This window comes from Ascidia mentula, chromosome 9, assembly GCF_947561715.1.
Source record: "Ascidia mentula chromosome 9, kaAscMent1.1, whole genome shotgun sequence".
Lineage (NCBI taxonomy): Eukaryota > Metazoa > Chordata > Ascidiacea > Phlebobranchia > Ascidiidae > Ascidia > Ascidia mentula.
In genome coordinates, this window is record NC_138574.1 from 6722429 (window position 1) to 6728428 (window position 6000).

Consider the following 6000-nt stretch of genomic DNA (forward strand, 5'->3'; position numbering starts at 1 on the left):
TGCAAAATGGACAAGTGCTGTAATCGCACAGTTACATACGTTGTGCAACCGCAAAAGCAATACTGGAGTTCCAGCGTTTTCCAATGTATAATAAAGCTTGTACTGAAAAAAAATATTTTTTATCGAAAAGTCATATACTGCAAAATGGACAAGTGCTGAAATCGCACAGTTGCATACGTTGTGCAACCGCAAAAGCAATGCTGGAGTACTAACGTCTTTCACTGTATAATAAAGCTTGTCCTGAAAAAAAATATTTTTTCACGAAAAGTCATATACTGCAAAATGGACAAGTGCTAAAATCGCATAGTTACATACGTTGTGCAACCGCAAAAGCAATACTGGAGTACCAGCGTTTTCCACTGTATAATAAAGCTTGTGTTGTAAGAAAATATTTTTTATCGAAAAGTCATATACTGCAAAATAGACAAGTGCTGAAATCGCATAGTTACATACGCTGTGCAACCGCAAAAGCAATACTGGAGTACCAGCGTTTTCCACTGTATAATAAAGCTTGTACTGAAAAGAAATATTTTTTATCGAAAAGTCATATACTGCAAAATGGACAAGTGCTGAAATCGCATAGTTACATACGTTGTGCAACCGCAAAAGCAATAGTGGAGTACCAGCGTTTTCCACTGTATAATAAAGCTTGTAGTGGAAAAAAATATTTTTTATCGAAAAGTCATATACTGCAAAATGGACAAGTGCTGAAATCGCATAGTTACATACGTTGTGCAACCGCAAAAGCAATACTGGAGTACCAGCGTTTTCCACTGTATAATAAAGCTTGTACTGAAAAAAAATATTTTTTGTCGAAAAGTCATATACTGCAAAATGGACAAGTGCTGAAATCGCATAGTTACATACGTTGTGCAACCGCAAAAGCAATACTGGAGAACCAGCGTTTTCCACCGTATAATAAAGCTTGTACTGAAAAAAAATATTGTTTATCGAAAAGTCATATACTGCAAAATAGAAAAGTGCTGAAATCGCATAAATACATACGTTGTGCAACCGCAAAAGCAATACTGGAGTACCAGCGTTTTCCACCGTATAATAAAGCTTGTGTTGTAAAAAAATATTTTTTGTCGAAAAGTCATATACTGCAAAATGGTCAAGTGCTGAAATCGCATAAATACATACGTTGTGCAACCGCAAAAGCAATACTGGAGTACCAGCGTTTTCCACTGTATAATAAAGCTGGTGTTGTAAAAAAATATTTTTGATCGAAAAGTCATATAGTGCAAAATAGAAAAGTGCTGAAATCGCATAGTTACATACGCTGTGCAACCGCAAAAGAAATACTGGAGTACCAGCGTTTTCCACTGTATAATAAAGCTTGTACTGAAAAAAAATATTTTTTATCGAAAAGTCATATACTGCAAAATGGACAAGTGCTGAAATCGCATAGTTACATACGTTGTGCAACCGCAAAAGCAATACTGGAGTTCCAGCGTTTTCCAATGTATAATAAAGCTTGTACTGAAAAAAAATATTTTTTATCGAAAAGTCATATACTGCAAAATGGACAAGTGCTGAAATCGCACAGTTGCATACGTTGTGCAACCGCAAAAGCAATGCTGGAGTACCAACGTCTTTCACTGTATAATAAAGCTTGTCCTGAAAAAAAATATTTTTTCACGAAAAGTCATATACTGCAAAATGGACAAGTGCTAAAATCGCATAGTTACATACGTTGTGCAACCGCAAAAGCAATACTGGAGTACCAGCGTTTTCCACTGTATAATGTTGTAAAAAAATATTTTTTGTCGAAAAGTCATATACTGCAAAATAGACAAGTGCTGAAATCGCATAGTTACATACGCTGTGCAACCGCAAAAGCAATACTGGAGTACCAGCGTTTCCCACTGTATAATAAAGCTTGTACTGAAAAAAAATATTTTTTATCGAAAAGTCATATACTGCAAAATGGACAAGTGCTGAAATCGCATAGTTACATACGTTGTGCAACCGCAAAAGCAATACTGGAGTTCCAGCGTTTTCCAATGTATAATAAAGCTTGTACTGAAAAAAAATATTTTTTATCGAAAAGTCATATACTGCAAAATGGACAAGTGCTAAAATCGCACAGTTGCATACGTTGTGCAACCGCAAAAGCAATGCTGGAGTACCAACGTCTTTCACTGTATAATAAAGCTTGTCCTGAAAAAAAATATTTTTTCACGAAAAGTCATATACTGCAAAATGGACAAGTGCTAAAATCGCATAGTTACATACGTTGTGCAACCGCAAAAGCAATACTGGAGTACCAGCGTTTTCCACTGTATAATAAAGCTTGTGTTGTAAAAAAATATTTTTTATCGAAAAGTCATATACTGCAAAATAGACAAGTGCTGAAATCGCATAGTTACATACGCTGTGCAACCGCAAAAGCAATACTGGAGTACCAGCGTTTTCCACTGTATAATAAAGCTTGTACTGAAAAAAAATATTTTTTATCGAAAAGTCTTATACTGCAAAATGGATAAGTGCTGAAATCGCATAGTTACATACGTTGTGCAACCGCAAAAGCAATAGTGGAGTTCCAGCGTTTTCCACTGTATAATAAAGCTTGTACTGAAAAAAAATATTTTTTATCGAAAAGTCATATACTGCAAAATGGACAAGTGCTGAAATCGCATAGTTACATACGTTGTGCAACCGCAAAAGCAATACTGGAGTACCAGCGTTTTCCACTGTATAATAAAGCTTGTACTGAAAAAAAATATTTTTTGTCGAAAAGTCCTATACTGCAAAATGGACAAGTGCTGAAATCGCATAGTTACATACGTTGTGCAACCGCAAAAGCAATACTGGAGTACCAGCGTTTTCCACCGTATAATAAAGCTTGTACTGAAAAAAAATATTGTTTATCGAAAAGTCATATACTGCAAAATGGACAAGTGCTGAAATCGTACAGTTGCATACGTTGTGCAACCGCAAAAGCAATGCTGGAGTACCAACGTCTTTCACTGTATAATAAAGCTTGTCCTGAAAAAAATTATTTTTTCACGAAAAGTCATATACTGCAAAATGGACAAGTGCTAAAATCGCATAGTTACATACGTTGTGCAACCGCAAAAGCAATACTGGAGTACCAGCGTTTTCCACTGTATAATAAAGCTTGTGTTGTAAAAAAATATTTTTTATCGAAAAGTCATATACTGCAAAATAGACAAGTGCTGAAATCGCATAGTTACATACGTTGCGCAACCGCAAAAGCAATACTGGAGTACCAGCGTTTTCCACTGTATAATAAAGCTTGTACTGAAAAAAAATATTTTTTATCGAAAAGTCTTATACTGCAAAATGGACAAGTGCTAAAATCGCATAGTTACATACGTTGTGCAACCGCAAAAGCAATACTGGAGTACCAGCGTTTTCCACTGTATAATGTTGTAAAAAAATATTTTTTGTCGAAAAGTCATATACTGCAAAATAGACAAGTGCTGAAATCGCATAGTTACATACGCTGTGCAACCGCAAAAGCAATACTGGAGTACCAGCGTTTCCCACTGTATAATAAAGCTTGTACTGAAAAAAAATATTTTTTATCGAAAAGTCATATACTGCAAAATGGACAAGTGCTGAAATCGCATAGTTACATACGTTGTGCAACCGCAAAAGCAATACTGGAGTTCCAGCGTTTTCCAATGTATAATAAAGCTTGTACTGAAAAAAAATATTTTTTATCGAAAAGTCATATACTGCAAAATGGACAAGTGCTGAAATCGCACAGTTGCATACGTTGTGCAACCGCAAAAGCAATGCTGGAGTACCAACGTCTTTCACTGTATAATAAAGCTTGTCCTGAAAAAAAATATTTTTTCACGAAAAGTCATATACTGCAAAATGGACAAGTGCTAAAATCGCATAGTTACATACGTTGTGCAACCGCAAAAGCAATACTGGAGTACCAGCGTTTTCCACTGTATAATAAAGCTTGTGTTGTAAAAAAATATTTTTTATCGAAAAGTCATATACTGCAAAATAGACAAGTGCTGAAATCGCATAGTTACATACGCTGTGCAACCGCAAAAGCAATACTGGAGTACCAGCGTTTTCCACTGTATAATAAAGCTTGTACTGAAAAATAATATTTTTTATCGAAAAGTCTTATACTGCAAAATGGATAAGTGCTGAAATCGCATAGTTACATACGTTGTGCAACCGCAAAAGCAATAGTGGAGTTCCAGCGTTTTCCACTGTATAATAAAGCTTGTACTGAAAAAAAATATTTTTTGTCGAAAAGTCATATACTGCAAAATGGACAAGTGCTGAAATCGCATAGTTACATACGTTGTGCAACCGCAAAAGCAATACTGGAGTACCAGCGTTTTCCACCGTATAATAAAGCTTGTACTGAAAAAAAATATTGTTTATCGAAAAGTCATATACTGCAAAATGGACAAGTGCTGAAATCGTACAGTTGCATACGTTGTGCAACCGCAAAAGCAATGCTGGAGTACCAACGTCTTTCACTGTATAATAAAGCTTGTCCTGAAAAAAATTATTTTTTCACGAAAAGTCATATACTGCAAAATGGACAAGTGCTAAAATCGCATAGTTACATACGTTGTGCAACCGCAAAAGCAATACTGGAGTACCAGCGTTTTCCACTGTATAATAAAGCTTGTGTTGTAAAAAAATATTTTTTATCGAAAAGTCATATACTGCAAAATAGACAAGTGCTGAAATCGCATAGTTACATACGTTGTGCAACCGCAAAAGCAATACTGGAGTACCAGCGTTTTCCACTGTATAATAAAGCTTGTACTGAAAAAAAATATTTTTTATCGAAAAGTCTTATACTGCAAAATGGACAAGTGCTGAAATCGCATAGTTACATACGTTGTGCAACCGCAAAAGCAATAGTGGAGTTCCAGCGTTTTCCACTGTATAATGTTGTAAAAAAATATTTTTTGTCGAAAAGTCATATACTGCAAAATAGACAAGTGCTGAAATCGCATAGTTACATACGCTGTGCAACCGCAAAAGCAATACTGGAGTACCAGCGTTTCCCACTGTATAATAAAGCTTGTACTGAAAAAAAATATTTTTTATCGAAAAGTCATATACTGCAAAATGGACAAGTGCTGAAATCGCATAGTTACATACGTTGTGCAACCGCAAAAGCAATACTGGAGTTCCAGCGTTTTCCAATGTATAATAAAGCTTGTACTGAAAAAAAATATTTTTTATCGAAAAGTCATATACTGCAAAATGGACAAGTGCTGAAATCGCACAGTTGCATACGTTGTGCAACCGCAAAAGCAATGCTGGAGTACCAACGTCTTTCACTGTATAATAAAGCTTGTCCTGAAAAAAAATATTTTTTCACGAAAAGTCATATACTGCAAAATGGACAAGTGCTAAAATCGCATAGTTACATACGTTGTGCAACCGCAAAAGCAATACTGGAGTACCAGCGTTTTCCACTGTATAATAAAGCTTGTGTTGTAAAAAAATATTTTTTATCGAAAAGTCATATACTGCAAAATAGACAAGTGCTGAAATCGCATAGTTACATACGCTGTGCAACCGCAAAAGCAATACTGGAGTACCAGCGTTTTCCACTGTATAATAAAGCTTGTACTGAAAAAAAATATTTTTAATCGAAAAATCATATACTGCAAAATGGACATGTGCTGAAATCGCATAGTTACATACTTTGTGCAACCGCAAAAGCAATAGTGGAGTACCAGCGTTTTCCACTGTATAATAAAGCTTGTACTGAAAAAAAATATTTTTTATCGAAAAGTCATATACTGCAAAATGGACAAGTGCTGAAATCGCATAAATACATACGTTGTGCAACCGCAAAAGCAATACTGGAGTACCAGCGTTTTCCACCGTATAATAAAGCTTGTACTGAAAAAAAATATTGTTTATCGAAAAGTCATATACTGCAAAATGGACAAGTGCTGAAATCGTACAGTTGCATACGTTGTGCAACCGCAAAAGCAATGCTGGAGTACCAACGTCTTTCACTGTATAATA